Source organism: Canis aureus, chromosome 28 (genome assembly GCF_053574225.1).
Source record: "Canis aureus isolate CA01 chromosome 28, VMU_Caureus_v.1.0, whole genome shotgun sequence".
NCBI classification, from domain to species: Eukaryota; Metazoa; Chordata; class Mammalia; order Carnivora; family Canidae; genus Canis; species Canis aureus.
The window spans coordinates 37649368-37666119 of record NC_135638.1 but is presented as its reverse complement, the minus strand read 5'-3'; the positions used below and the strand labels follow the sequence as shown (position 1 = coordinate 37666119).

The window sequence follows — 16752 nt, the reverse complement described above, 5'->3', positions numbered from 1 at the left end:
ATATGGAAGCATAGAAGGCGACAGGAAGTGGGAGAAGAGAGAGAAAGGACATGCAAAACAAGGTGCCTTGTCCATCAGTTCACTCCCTGCCAATAAACTAAAAAAACATGTCATGGAGAATTTTCCATTTAAATGGGATGGCATTTAAATAATTCCTTTTGTTCATGTTTTTAAGACTTCTCTCTTAATTCATAAAGCAATATGAGTTATTTTTGCATCTTTTTATCCCTTTTAAAAACTTTTTCATCTAATTTCAAATCTCAATCTTTTGTGTTGCAGCTGAACGATGCTAAGAGAGATGCAGGAGGTTCAAAGAGGATGAAAGAGTTAACACCAGCAAGAATACAGTCTTTAATTAAGAAAAGAAGCTGGTATTTGGGATCATGCTGAGAGGTGGGATTTTATTTCTAGATTTCATTTATTAGTGATCATTTTAACTGATTAAGGATCAGTTCTGTATTTCCATCTCTGCAATTCCGAGCATTTGTTGTTTTCACACTTTGATTTTTTTCTTTCGGGATGAAACCCAATATGTCTGAAGACGATTTTTCAATAGGTTTTGCTTTAAGCTTAGATTAATTATGAACATATCTATATTCTTAGCACTTTGAATTAATATTCTGGTTCAGAATTTTGAAAATATTACCTAGTTTTTAACTATCAAAAGAAAAAGATTTATTTCTCTTTATTTAGAATTAAGATTTATAAATAAATAAATATTTATTTATTTATTCTCTTTATTTCAGCTTTATCTCATGTTATTTTATGGGGTGGTGAATGTGAACTTGGAAGGTTTTCTCCATCAATTCAAGTTAGCTAATACCTGCATTGATGGCCACATTTACAAATAATGTGAGACATTTCCCAGACATTTAAGAATTATGTCCCTATACTGGTATGAAATGTATATTGCATAAATATAAATAATGTAAGCTACTATATTTTTAAAGGCAGATAATGTCAGCAGCTCTAAACTATTTGCCAGAAATCAAATCAAACCAAGAAATATCTCATTGGCACCTAGCAGTCCTGGGCAGCATAGCATATCCACTGCTGACAGGCTACCTCAGTTCAAATGTTGTTTCCACCAATCTGTGACATCAGGCAAATCTATCATCTGTTTGTCTCGGTTTTCTCATCTATAAAATTAGGTCATCATAATGAAACTTCACACAATACAAGCATAGGATTAGTGTGAGAATTAAATGAGCAATGCCTGGCACACATAGTAAGAGTTCAATTCTTGTTAGACATTATTATGTAACAAATTTTACCTGTAGAATTCAGCAAATAGCATTTTTCAGTTCCCTTCTTCAAGCTTTGGTGAGAACACAGGCAATCTGTGACATGTAGGTATTTAAATTTTAGTTATTCAAATGTAAAGTATTTGGGAGATTTCAGATTGTTCCTTCCAGCACTTTGAGCAGGCAGCACAAAGACAACCTTACAGACTCATTCCCCACTTGATGGCTTTGGTAACCAAGATCCACATCCTCTAAACTCCAGCATCAAGCATCCATCCTTCCCTTCTGAAATCCATCCTCAAGTAAAACCCTAACACTTACAAGAGAGGTGTGATTAACCTCCCCCTGCGCCCCCTCCCCACCGCCAATGACTGAAGATTTGTCTGTTTTGTCTTTACATTATGCCATCTTTTGCCTCATATATTTTGAGGCCATGTTATTATACATCTTTCTGGTGAATTAGCCCATCTTTAGATTATTTAGGGATATCTTTCAAGCTGTTTCCTTTTAATCTTTTATTTATTTCTGTCTCATGCTCAGCCTATTAGTTAATAACAAAACTATTATGTAAGATTGGTAGCTATCAGGGCTCTACTTGAATTCTACATACCATAGAAAGCTCTATGCTCCATATTTTTAAGTGTGCCATTATACTCCTGGATGGCTAAACTGACAAAGTATGTGTTTCTATGGTAATACCAAAATTGGCTTATAACATTTCAATCAGCAATGCCTTTTCATTCAGGTATTCAATATTTATTATGCACATTCCATGTGGTAGGCCTCAGCTTGATGAAAAACACAAATAAGGAAGTCTCTTGGTCCCTAGTTTGATTATAACCCAGCAATGTAGAAAAAATTCAAATGTTTTTTTTTTCTAGAATCATATCATTATTCATTCTGAATATTATCATGGTGGATATGATCTGTGTGCATGCATGTGTGTGTGTGTATGTCTGTAATTTTTCTATAATTTCAGAACTTTTATGACACTATAATCCCATTTTACAAAAGTGAGGCTAGTCCTAATCCTCAGTGCTTTACACATGTCTCTGGAAAGGTTACTCTGTGAAGTAAGGAAGTATGGGAATCGCTGGCAAAGTCATGTGATTCAGTCAAAACTTGGGAGAGCCTCACATTGCTCTTCTAAATCATCCCAAACTGATAGCATGTGGCTTCTCCCTATTGGAGCTTTGTGAACATTCCTCTGAAAAAACCTATTATTCAGAAACCTGAACCCATCTTTAACCTGTTGTTTCAGACAAATTACACTCCTTACATGTAAAACAAAGGCTGAAGCAAAGTTTCATTGATAATTAGACTAAGACCTCTTATTATTGCATGAGTCTCTCAATATATCCATTTCTTAATTTAATTGTTAACCTTTCTTTTCTTTTTTTCTAACCTCCAGTACACTAGCCCATATTGAAAAAGGCAATGAAATGAGGAAATCCAAGAAGATTTCAAAAACCAGCTATAAGTACTTCAGATATTATTTGAAAGAAAGAACAGATTGATTTATGCAGAGGAAACAAAGACGTTTCAAATGTTCCCTTATCATTAAGACCCAAACTACTGACACCAACGTATTTTCACCAAGGTGAGAGACATGCACCAGACATATGATTGCTGTTAAGTGAGTTTATGACCTTTTCCTGCCCAAGACTGGGGCAGCTACAGTGGTGCTGAGGGTGACTTTAGAAAGTGGTAGGACGAATGGGTGTCATCCTTCACCCACAGGTGAAGCATTATGCTTCTTCAAGTGTAACTTATTCCCATGGAAATTTCCTTCAGAACTTTTTTTACATACATGCACAAAAAAAAATGTTAGAAAGACAAATACTAATAATATCCAACATTTATGAAATGTTTTATATGATATGCATGTCTACCAACTCCTTCTACTTGAATATTGTAATATATTTTTCAGATATAAAATCTGAATTTCAACAAAGCTAAGCGACTTTCTGAGGCTGGAGCAAGAGCCCAGATTCTGCAGCCTGATTCTGTACACTTACTCATTACAAACTAGTCTCAAACTGGAGGACACGTTTACCTCCTTATAATAAAAATCAAGGACTGGGTTAGGATTATAAATATAAATATAAGCATAGCAATAAATATAAATATAACCAACAATTAAGTTAGAAATCTGCTCTAAACAGAAGCAAAGAAATGGATATATTCCTGGCAAAAATAATTCCAAAAAATTATGACTAAAGTGTTCTAAACTATATAATAGTAACTCTTCTTATAGCACATGATTCTTTTATAGGCAGAAACTGTTTTTTATTTTAGATTCTTTACTGTAACAGATTAGTAAAGATAATACACAGATATTTATAAGTGCCAAACACAGTTTTAAGTGGGTTTTATGAATTATCGCATTAGACATCTAATAGCCTTTGAAATAATTACCATTGTTTTTATTTTTCACCTGAGGTAAATAAGACTCAGAAAGGGTACAGAAGGGATCCCTAGGTGGCGCAGTGGTTTGGCGCCTGCCTTTGGCCCAAGGCATGATCCTGAAGACCCAGGATCGAATCCCACGTCGGGCTCCCGGTGCATGGAGCCTGCTTCTCCCTCTGCCTGTGTCTCTACCTCTCTCTCTCTCTGTGTGTGTGACTATCATAAATAAATAAAAATTAAAAATTAAAAAAATCATTTAAAAAAAAAAAAAAGAAAGGGTACAGAATTTGTCTAGAATCCCTCCATTCCTAGGAGGTCAAGGGAGGATTTGAACTCTAGGACTCTGCTTCCTGGACCTTAATCACAACAGGTTCTGCACTTGGAAGGCTAGCTCATAGTCCATCTGTTCCACAACCCCCACAGGTGCCTCACCACCTTTGCTCCCCATACCCTTCCCAAGCTTCTACTTCTCTGGCTTGAAGAACTACATGGTCTCCTCACTGGCTCCCTGTTTTGATGTGGCCCGTACATGAATGTTCCTCTCTACAGTGAACACCTTGATCTTTGTAAAACATAAATCCTGCCATGTGTATCCCCTCTCCTCAAAACTCTTCAATGGCCCTTCAACCACTTATAACAATGCCGACAGTCCTTACCTTGGCCCAGAAGGCCTGACGGGACATGACTCTTTCTCTCTTTCCAATCTCGTTTCCTACTGCAATCACGCTAGACTTCCTGCTACTATTCCTGAAAGTCTTGTTCCTTTTCTTTTAGGACCTTTGTACTTGCTGTTCCTTCTGCCTGGAATATTCACCCAATGATATGCAACAGGACTTGTCTCCTTACTTTATTTCACTGCTCAAGCCACTTCCTAAAAGAAGCCTTTGCCATCCCTTAATAAACTAAAGTGTACCTCTGCCCAACTCCATCACTGGCTATTTCCTTACTCTCCTTTTGTTTTCCCCACTGAATTTAATATTACCTGATGTTATCTTATTGTTTGTATTTAGTTATTGATTTGTTTACCGTTAAAAAGTAAACCACATGATGACAGAGACTTAATATCATTCATTATACTATATTCCCAAGACCAGAAAACGTGCCTGGAAAGTAGTGAACCTCAATAAATATGGATTGAATAAACTGATTAATATCCTTAGGAGAGATGTTAAAAAATTATAATCACTACTAGATCAAAGGGCATAATATATAAAGGTCATTGATACATACTGTAATTTTCCTTCCAGGAAATTTGTGTGTTGAACATTGTATTAATTACACTGTAGTTGTCAAAAACATTAGAGAATCCAACAAAGTAGAGCATCTTAAAAGAGGGGCAATGGCTTAAGATTATACAGCCTAGAGACCAGTTAGTATCTGAACTCCTCTCCTGGACTTTTGTTTTTTCAATATCACTAATGAAATTAGCCAGCAAGCTTTAAAAATCTTATTGAACTGGTACCCTTTGGATTAGGGGAATAACCATTAAAATATAGTGCTTGAACCGTTCCTTCCATTTTCCCATCGTCTGCGATTTTAACTTCAACTCAGAATTCAGATCTGGAGGAGGAAGATAAGTGAGTGCAATGTTTTCTTGACTTTGGAAATATTTTGACTGGCTTTGTATAAATTGTAGCCTAGTTAAGTTTATTGACAAGATATCTGAGCTAATGTTACTACAGAATTATAACATCATTTTCAGTTGGGAGTTTAGCATTAAGATAAGGTCTTGTATGTTTCTTTACCAGACCTCAGATTATGTATTTCCCTTTGAATTTAAATATTGTCTCCTAGATGCATGCTATTTGTTCTCTAAGAATAAGTTCCAACACCAATCTCTTGTGGGAAATATTGTAGCAAGTGTTACATGGAATTCCTGCCTGTCAGTGCACACTTTGATTTTTTTTTCCATTAAGCATCCCAACATGCAAAAATAGAAGAAAAAAAACTATTTATCATCAGAAAAAGCAATGTCAGAAAAACTGCTGTTCAATTTCTAAAAGATGGGAAATAGTCTTAAATGTTTTGACAGAGAACAAAAATTCACAAACAAATGGAGAATTTGTGAATAACAACAAAATTTGGAGAAATGTTACAACCCAAAAATGTTCACCAGCTGCTTAGAAAAATCAAAATTCTTTCTTGTGGATCATTTCATTCCACAGCACAATGATTATGAGAGTCAATAACAAATGGGAAAGAAAAGTGAAATAGTGTATTAATTAGGGTAGGCTAACTAAAGGACTCCCAATACGTCATGCCAAAACATAATGGACATTTAGATTTTATTTGTGTAACATCCATGGAATTGTTCTTGCTCAGTGGGCAGCTCACTGCCACATGGTGATTCAAGGATCCAGGCTTCTTCCAAATTGTGGCCCAACCATCTCTTAGAGCCTAACCCCTCCTCATCTGCTTGTACAGCCTCAGCCCAGGTGGAAGACACTTCTCTTCCTCTCATATCTTACTCTGTGCTGAGAAATAGTCATTTGACCATCCCAGTAACAAAAGAGCCAAAAATGCAGTCCTTTATTGGACAACTGCATCCCAGAGACCACTGTTTACCAAGAAAGGGTAAACATATTCTAGTGACCAAAAGCCATTTCTGCCTGATAGTAAAAGATATACACTTTTTAATATTAATATCCCCCAGCATCTGACAAAAAGGAGTTATATTTCTACAATGTGTCAGAGATTGCTGACTGTCCCTCAAATCAGTTCTCTTCTTTTTCTATTATATTAGGATCCTTGAATCCTAACGTACATGATCTCCCACAGGAAAGACTCCTTTTCTAACCTCCCTTATATTTAGCTGTGACCCTGTCGCGAAGTTCTGGCCAAAGGGAAGAAGCCTGGAAGTGAAGTATACTATTTCCCAGTCATGCCCTTGAAGGGAAGAGGAATACTCTCTCCTTCCCATATATTTCCCTTCCTGCTAACTGAGATGTGATAAGCCAAATGACCTGGTAAGCCATCTGGGACTTTGATGAGAGCAAAACCCTTGGAAACACAGAGGAGAAAGATTCAAGTCATCCAGATTTTGATGACATACCAGCCTACTTATGCCCAGACAGTTAAATGAGAGAGAAATACACTTCTATCTTGTTTAAGTCACTGTTTTTTATAAATCTCCATTACAGATGCCAAACCTATAACTAATACATATGGCAAACAATATGGAATTCTGCTCATCCCCGATTCAACATTTAAAATGTCATAAAAAGAGAATGAAAGAAAGGAATTCAGCCAAAGATAAAAAATATAAGTGTATTGATTCCCGTTATACAACATGAATTGAACTAGATATTAATGCCCTTTCTCATTAAATGTGTGGCTATTGAAGGTGAGATAAAAATAATCTCCATTCCTGCTCAAAGGCTAAATTCATCCTTATGATGTTTATGAAAATTGTTCCTTGGTTTATTTAGACAATTGCCTGAAAATGTTCTGGAGGGTTCCTCTGTATTTCCCTGGAATATAATGTGGCAGTACTTACCAATAGAAGGATATTTATCTCATCATACCAACTCAGACTCTAGGTACCCTTCACCATGTGTAATTACTCAGTCTTTACAGACAGACACACACACACCTACATACACAGTCTTGGTTATCTGTTTGACCTAAAGCTCAAGGTGAACTACATCTTAGATTTCGAGTTTAGGATTATTGTAAGAGATGGCTAGGACTTTTGCTATTCAGGGTTGGGGTGTAGGGTACTATCAAAAGATAAAGGGATTTCTAGTGATTGTCAAGAGAATGTAAAATAAAAGACCAACATTACCTAAACTCAGAAATAGGGAACAAAATGAGAGAATTTAATGAGCTAATCTTTAAAAAGTTCTGAGAATGATGCTTAGCATATAGAAAATGATCAATAAATATCAGCTTAAAACACTAGCTTATGCAAACCAATCCATCTAATTATTACTAGACATCAAGTTATCACTATATATTCACTGAAGTCATATAGGCTTCCATGGATGACAAGAATGCTTTCAAAGCTGTGTCAAATCCTATCCATGGGGTATAACTGAAAAGAGGCCAAGACAATAGATGCTGTCAAGGAATCATTGTTGACTTTAGGTGTGATAATGGCACCATAATTACCTGAGACGATGTATTTTTTCTTGGGATACATACTGAAGTGTATTAAGTACAATGACAATTCTTCAGCATTAAGGCAAAAGAAAGGCAGTAGGTAAACTAAAGATAGCAAAATGTTTATGGTTATAAACCTGGGGGATGAGTACATATTTATTGTACAGTGTATATTTGACTTTTCTGAAAATAAATAAATAAATAAAAGCATCACGAAAAGTTTCACAGAGCTGATTCTTCAACTTCCCTCAGCAGAGTGGCATGATTTTTGGATCATGAGGTTCTGCAGTGGAGCCTTGGGGCCGGAAGCCAAAGCAGGCGGACAGAGTTTCGGAGCTTTTGCCACCTGTAACCAAAGTTGTTCCATGTTCGCCTCTTCTGTTCAATGGAAAGCCATGTAAGATTTTGTTTACATGGGAAGGAGGCTAAGGAATCACCCACTGACCTGACCTCCTTGCTCTTTCTTTCCACCACTTTCAGACCATGAGAGCCCTCCCCCTTCCCAAAAGCCCACATTTTTTTTAGTCTCTTGGTATCAGTTATATTGCACACCACCTTTGATTTCAGTTTTCTACCAACTCCAATAATTTCCCCTCATTTCCAGAAGATTTTAGCTCCTGGTTTCATGTCACTATGACCATTGCCTTCATTTTAGGTCATTTTAACGCATGTATAAATGATGCTTCCCACCCTCTGGACTCTCAGTTTCTAGAATCCTCCTCCCAAAGGTTGTGTTATTCACTTTGCCTCAGGTGCTCCCTCCCAGAGTCAAAGCCAGCAGAGCCCCGCCCCCAACATTAGGTAATTTCCTGACTAATGCTTTCTGAGCACTACATGCCAGCACCTCCAACATCCTTCACCCCATTTACCTTCCAGCACTCCTGGGATGTCTTGCCTTAATGAAAAATTAAAGCTTGATGATCTTGATACCTTCATTCTTCTCTTTCTCTGATTTAATTCTCAGGGTTAATTACTTTAATACAGCCTTTAGATAGTCCCTCAACTCTCCTGACTTCTTCTCACTGTGTTGTAACTGTTTGACAAACCACCTCAGTTAAATTCAACCCTGTGTTTACTTGATCTATGCATCTATGTAGCTGAACATAACTGAAGAAACACACACAAGCATGTTGACTTAGGTTCCATTGAATTCAAGAATACAAATCTCGTCTGTATTGGGGGCCTCCAGTGGCAGGTATACTACATGCTCTCCCCAGAGCATGCCCTCTTCATACTCTTAGACTGTCTGCAGCTTTCATCTTCTGCCTCAGTCTTTGAAATATCCCCCTGACCACCTCACTCTCAGCTGACAACCTTGCTTTCTACTTCACTGAGAAAATCTGAACAATCCAGATAGAACCTCCAGAAACTGTAAATTCATGTTTATCCAGAATCTATGAAAATGACCTAGTTTAGAAGTAGGATCTTTGCAGGTATGCTCAAGCTAAGATGAAATCATATTACCTTAAGGGGGTTCCTAAATCCAATAGGACCAGTGTCCTTATAAGAAGACAAGAGATACAGAAACACAGAGGAAACACAGAGAGATTGCCATGTGACAATGGAGGCGGAGAATCAAGTGGTGCATCCATAAGCCAACAAAGGCCAAGAATTGCTATCAACCATCAGATGCTAGGAAACAAGCTTAGAACAGACTCCCCCACTCCAGAGCCCTCCAGAAATCACTAACCTTGCTGACACCTTGATTTCAGCCTTCTGACCTCTAGAGCTATGAGAAAATAAAATTTCATTGTTTTCTGTCCCAGTTTGTGGTACTTCGTTACAGTCACCCCAGTAAGCTCACACAGAGTCCACTCATCCACAACATCTCATCTCTCCCCTCTTGTTAATATATATAAATTCTCCAGATCCTGTAAAAGCCTATGTCTCTCTTTGTCAGCTTGATCCTATACCCTCTCACATACTCAGGAACATTTTTCTTTCTCTTTCTCTTTCTTTCTCTCATATTCCATATTTGTTTTTAATCTCTGCTGGATCATTTCCTTTTTTCCTTGTTTTTTAATTTAAATTCAATTTGCCAACATCGAACCAGTGTTCATCCCATCAAGTGCCCTCCTTAGGGCCCATCAGCCCATTCCCCCACCCACCTCCCCTTCCACAACCCTTTGTTTGTTTCCCAGAGTTAGGAGTCTCTTGGGGTTTGTGTTCCTCTCTAATTTTTCCTCACTTAGTTTCCCTCCTTTCCCTTATAGTCCCTTTCACTAGTTCTTATATTCTGCATATGAGTGAAACTGTACGATGATTGTTCTTCTCTGACTGACTTATTTCACTCTCTGCTGGGTCACTTCCAATGGTACATAAATCTGGTCTTATTTCTCTCATCTCAAAACCAAAATAACGAAACAAAAGAAAATCTTCACTTGATGCCAATTTCCCTACAAGCCATCACTTTTATTTTGCTCCTTTTTGAGCAAAACTCCAAATCACTTTTTATATCCATTCTGTTTCACCTCCTTCTCTTCCATTCTCTCTCAAATCCACTCCTATAAGGTTTTTGCCACAGATGAAATTGCTCTTGCCAAGACCACCAATGATGTCAATTTGCTTCATGTGATCTATTCTCAGTCCTCATCTCGCTGGAAGATAAGCAGTATCTGATACAGCTATTACTCTTACCTGGTTGGCAACACTCTTCATGTAGCTTCCAGAACAATGCGTTCTCTTGTTTTCCTTGTTACTGACTGTTTCTTCCCAGTTTCCCATTCTGGTTCCTCCTGCTTCCTTAATCTTTTACTGCAGAATGCTCCCAGAAAAATGTCCCTTGGTCCTCTTTTCTCTCTATCCTCAATCTCATAATGATGGCACAGATTTAAATACTCTCTGTATACCAATAGCTTCCAAATGCACTTCTCCAGACAAGACTTCACTCCTGTACTTCTGACTCAACTACCTATTTGATATTGCCATTAGGATGCCTAACACACATATTAAATCAACACATTCATGGGATCCCTGGGTGGCGCAGCGGTTTGGTGATCCTGGAGACCCGGGATTGAATCCCACATCGGGCTCCCGGTGCATGGAGCCTTCTTCTCCCTCTGCCTATGTCTCTGCCTCTCTCTCTCTCTCTCTCTCTCTTTCAATGTGTGTGTGTGACTATCATAAATAAATAAAAATTTTTAAAAAAAGTTAAACACATTCAAACTGAGCTCTACCCACAGCATTTTCCATTTTAAGAAGTGACAATTTCACCCACTAATTGTTCAAGTCTAAAGTTAGGAGTAAGTTTTGGATCTACTGCTTCCCACATCCCACCTTTAATATTCAAGAAATCCTACTGGTTTTCCCTTCAGAGGACATCCAGTTTCTGGCCACCTATACCAGCTCTGTCACTACCACTTAAGTTTCCAATACCACATCTCTCCTCAGGAAAGACACCAACCTATTCATTGTGGGTTTCCTTGCATCTGCCCTTGTCCCATCCCCTACAATCAATTCTCTGTACCAAAGTCAGAATGCATCTGTCCAAAACCTGCAATGGTTGCCCGTTTTACTCAGATTACAACCCAAAGCACTTACAGTGACCTCTAAGGCTCTGGGTGGTCTGTCACTTGCTATTTTTCTGACCTTCTCTTCTTCCACTTTACCTACACATACAGCTCAATGCAATGGATTCCTTACTTCAACACACTGGACTCACTCCTCCACGTGGCTTTTCTTTGCTCTCTTTCCTTCACTTGGCTTCCTTCACTTGGCTTTCCTTCACTTGGCTAATCCTCTCACCTCCTTCAAGTCTTTGTTCAGATCTTCCTTCCCCTACAGAGCTGACACCAATTTCCATTCTTTGCTGCAAACTGTTTTCACTAGCCCCCTGTGCTCTTGACCTTCTTTACCTGCTCTACTCTTTCTTTTTTATCAACAGTTCTCATCATCTTCTAAAATACTGTGTGATTTACTACTCATTTGTTATTTTTATTAATTATGGTATTTCCCTGCACTGGATGTCAAGCTCCTTGAGGGAATAGTTTTTGTCTGTTTTGCTTATCATGAATCACAGGTACCCAGAAGAGTCTGGCTCATCATACTGATGGGGTCTGTGTGGCAGCTTCATCATTGATCTGGCTAAATCTGTGGTTAAATGATCTAATTCTAAGGAAATGGATGGATGGCCTAACCTTCCATAATACCTCCATAAATATAATCTCAGTCAAATTGAGCTTTAATGGGTTCAGGAATTTTAGTCCTTATTAAGTACTTGAAATGCAGCTAAATATGGAACCATATACCCGAACTGATAGTTCATCTGGGGTAAGCACTGATAACCTCTTATGACCATAGATACGTCTAACAAGAATGCCTTTACACTTAAGACAGGCCAAAGAAGCACCGTTACCATACCAGAAATACATTTCAAATCTTTAACACATAGAAAAAGTGAATGATCAAGATCACACAAAATATTGCTGCATATAACATGGTTAAAATATTTTAACTTAAGTTAAGTTAACTTAACTTAGCTTAAAACTTAACTTAATTACCTAAACTAAACACTGGCCATAGACGTTCAAATAAGAATCAATAAAATACCCATAGGACACCTAGTTTTGAGAATGTTTTTTCAGTGTTGTTTATAGTGCCTCTACTTGAAACTTAGTTATTGAAACACAACCTCATGATTCTAAATATATGTAGTAACTGATAAATCAGGATATTTAGTTTAGTTACTGTCTTATGAATTAACATGGTGGGGAGGGAAATCTAGATGAATTAGAGAAAGGACAAAATTTTCTGTTGTGATTCATTAGGGAAATTCAACCTTAGAAAGAGCCATGAACTATTTATGCTACAAAGGGCATCAGTTACTGACAACGAATGTCAATGTTAAACCCAAAAGCAAGGTGCATGTGTGTTGAGAATAACAATTTTTTTATATTCTCTGCATTATTTCCCTGGTTTAGCCAGGAGAGTAGGCATCCATTTTTTTTAAAGGAGATCTTCAGTTATGTAGTAGATTTAAATCCTATCTTAAGTATCTTATTACTTCCAAACAATCTGTGTAATAAGTATAGTGGGAGACTCTGAGCTTTGTTATTAAAACTAATATTAAGTGGTTTCTGGGTGGGTCAGTCAGTTGAATGTAGGACTTTTGATTTCAGCTCAGGTCATGATCTCAGAGGCATGAGATCAAGCCCCGCATTGGGCTCCATATGATTCCCTCTCTCCCTCTCCTTTTGCCCTTCCCCTCGCTCACACATTCTCTCTATCCTTTCTAAAACTAAAAAATTTTTTGAATTATTAATAAAAGCTGACAGTAGCCAACTTGAAGATGTCACTACTCAAAGTGTTTTTCCCATTAAAGAATCTGTGGAACACTTCTAGGAGTCCTTTAAAATATATTTTTATATATTATGCATAAATTACATATTTATATAAATATTTACATTTTTATCTATTATTTGAGTATATAAGTATGTATTTATAGGAGGCTTCTATGCTATTATATATATCATACGTAATCATATAATATATATCATATATATACACATATACACTATCTGAGCAAAGTATTTCAAACATTGTGGAGGGTGAAACACTTTTGTGCCATTATTGATCTAGTGAACTACTTAATCTGAACACTTTTAGACTGTAAGATTGAGTCAGAACTTGGATTAAAGTGCTATTCTCCCAATAATTTTTAACGCAAAGTGTTACTCAAATATTGAATGTACCAGACATTCTTACTTCACTGTCATGAAGGTAGCATCAAACATCATAATGACATCATAATGACAAGCAAAGCCAGCCTATGTTACATGCCCAATGTAAGTGCAATGGCATAACCATAAACTGCTGCAATCATTTTGTTTTTCATCATGCGTTTCATTGTGTCACAGTTCTTGTATTACGTGTGTTTATTCTCATTATAAATTTCACTTTACATCAAATGTTGCCACACCAAGTAATGCCATCCATACATTGTCCTTTAAAGGAAAAATAACATCTAATACTGATCTGAACTTATACTAATAGGTACACACAGGTATTCTATATGCAGCACTGTAGAAGGATGTTGCATTGATCCACAGAGAAGAATGCATCTGGGACCTTTTTCTAACTCTGCTTATGTATTCTTTTTTCTATCTTTGTCGAAAACATTAGAGGTGAATCCCAATCTCAGGGTTAGAAATATCTTTCCATATGCTATATCATCTAAAGTCAGCCAGAAGAACCTGACAAGTATGGATATACCAATGCCTAAACTCATTTATTTAAAAAAAAGAAACTGATTTCCTGTCACAGATCTGGCAATAAAGCAGGACATAAGTATGGTTCTCAGCATCTACAATCAATAGGGAATAAATATTCAATCAATATCTATTGACTGGATCAGTGAATGAATTCATGCATTTCTGTGTACAAAGAGTGTCATGTAGAGAAAGGGCAGTCTGTGACCCAGGCCTGTGGGGGTAGGGTTCTGCGAATACTCACTGGCAAGGCCACTCCTCAAACTCCATCTCTCCGTCTGGTATTTTCTCGCAATCAGATATAGAACAACTGTTAAGAGAAGAAGCAGGCTGCAAATGAGGTCAATATTGGAGATGACTTTATGAAGTCACATGGAATTTACTGCCTCCTAATTTTCCTGATAACTGAAATCTAATTGTCTTTAGCTAGCAATTCAGGAGTGTTCAGTAGTTGGGCTAAAAAGTAGAGAAGCTGTGCAAGCTGCTCACAAATTAGGAATCAGTACACATCACATTAATTTTGGAAACCTGTGTATAGCTCCTATCCAGGGATGGAAGTCATCCTACCTCTTCATAATCTCTTATCAGATGGCTCCAGACCTCTTCCCTGCAACAGAGACAGTTGGTATGCTGCACACAGAATTTATTTCTTTTTTTTTAAGATTTTATTTATTTATTCATGAGAGACACAGAGAGAGAGGCAGAGACAGAAGCAGACTCCCTGCAAGGAGCCAGATGCAGGACTTGATCCCAGGACCCCCGGAACATGACCTGAGCCAAAGGCAGTCACTCAACCACTGCCCCCAGAACTTATTTCTGAATTTTTTTATGTTTCCCCCTGTTTTGTTCTGTGTGGCTTTGCTTCCCAGTCTAGACAGAAACTTCTCCAATAGAGGTATCTTGATTTTTACCACCTATTTTTCAAGGGTTCTCAAAGACTTCATGATTATTAAAGAAGTTTACAATGGACTTATTTCTATCAAAACAGCCTCTCATGCAACCTACTTTAGTACATACTATACATATTCTAATCTGGCCATGTCTTGTGCCATCCCCTAAAAGCAGAGATTCTTGGATTCATCTCATAACTACAACATAATAACTCATTCCGTTAATAATTATCATACTCTGCCGGGCAGATTGTACCAGATCCTGGAACGTAATCAATTAATATTGAGCACTGAGTGTTATTAGTACATGTTCTTGCTAATCAGGACTAGCATTCTCCCATCTGAGGCCGACCTGTAAGCATTTTCTTAAATCTCTCTCTCACTGCCTTCCAAACGGGGAATGCTATATTCAAAGCAAACGATGCAGACTGGTTGTGTCCAAACTCCTCATTAATCCTGACTTCTTCACAAAAAAATATTCATGAAATTTAAAAGAATATATTGTGAACATGCCAAGTAAGCTTTGAGGGCGATATGCTGCATTTTTTTAATACAAAAAAAGTTATAGGTCTACAATAGGCATCTCTGGTAAAACTTTGCATGTTTTCTAGGGTGTTGTGATTAAATAGTAGTTAGAGATTCTGATTCTGGGTTCATTTGTTGTTTCTTTCTTTCAAAGCCCAAAACCTTCTGGCACCCAAAACTGGCAGAGCTGCCCATCCATTTAAAGCCTTCTATCAGATTACCGGGACCGTGTGATGTCGTCCACAAAGCTGGATACCATTTACAGCAGTTTGTATCCAGTACAAAGCTTCTCATAAATAAATAGGGCTAGAGGCATGTTTGGATGGCAGAGGGCAGCCTCCTGCCCCATTCTCACTGAAAGGTGGCCCTGGTTTAGTACAGATATGGTTTACTGGCAAAAAAAATAAATAAATAAAAATAAAAATAAACAACCACCCACAAAAAAAAACGAGAAGTAACAACAAAATAAAAACACTCCGTTATCATCTAGTTAAGTGGTGGGATGTTCAGACATGAAGCATGAAGCTCAAGGAAACATTTTAGCTTAATCTTGAAGGCGAGTGATTTACTTTGTAGTGTTTCGAGGCATTTTATTTTTTTATTTTTATTTTTTGTATGGCAGAACAGCTTGTGTGCTTGGAATCACTGAGACACAAAACATCTTGTCCAAAAGACATCAAGAGAAAAAACAGAGATGAAAGGAAAGAAAAGCAGAGGGGGAAATTTTCACATGAAGCAAGAGTAATCCTCCAGGATGAGTCTAGTCACTCCTAAGGGTGAGAAGCAGAAAGAGATCCTCCTCCAAGAAAATTTATTTAGATTATTTGGGGAAAGTAGTAGGAAGTAGTATTTCCTGTGCTTCATGAAACAGAAACTCATACCTCCTCAGACCGTGACACACAGAGTACAGAGCCATGGGGAGATGTGGCCGCAGGGGACACAGCCCCAGGGATGGGCACATTCTGGGAGTGAGCAGCCAGCTTCCCATGAAGAGGCACAGATAGCTTGTCTGGAAACACTAAGTACATGCTTTCCAGTAAACCCTCCCCTGGTAAAGCCTGTGTTCTCTTTTTCCACCACCAAACCAGAAGCAGGCACTTGATCTTTTATATTTTGAAACTCGAAGGGAAGAGTAAGCTCAAAGGGAGACTTCTATTTCAGAATCCAGCCTTCAAATGAACTTGACTGTATTAGAAAGATAAACAGGCAGTGTGAGTCTAAATGTGCTGTCCTGTTTGTGGTTTAAAAAAAAGGAGGGGGGAGGATTCGATCATCGTTCCCACATCTTTGCCTTGCTTTCTCCAAGAATAGATGGAAAGAAATATTTTAAAAGTTAACCCCTGTGTTCTGCTAAGTATGTATTCAACAAACAAAAAG

The 16752-nt window shown here is 37.6% G+C and overlaps 1 long non-coding RNA gene across 8 annotated transcripts in view; it reads right to left on the bottom strand.

Moving 5' to 3' along the window:
- The window catches only part of LOC144300662 (uncharacterized), a 185406-nt gene that overhangs the window by 146087 nt on the left and 22567 nt on the right, over nt 1-16752 (bottom strand). Inside the window, exon 3 of one of the 8 annotated variants that reach the window (XR_013367435.1) lies at nt 14205-14270. The exons of the other annotated variants lie outside the window; for them this stretch is intronic. This is a non-coding gene — a long non-coding RNA (uncharacterized LOC144300662). The remainder of the gene's footprint in view (nt 1-14204; nt 14271-16752) is intronic. 8 annotated transcript variants of the gene reach the window in all.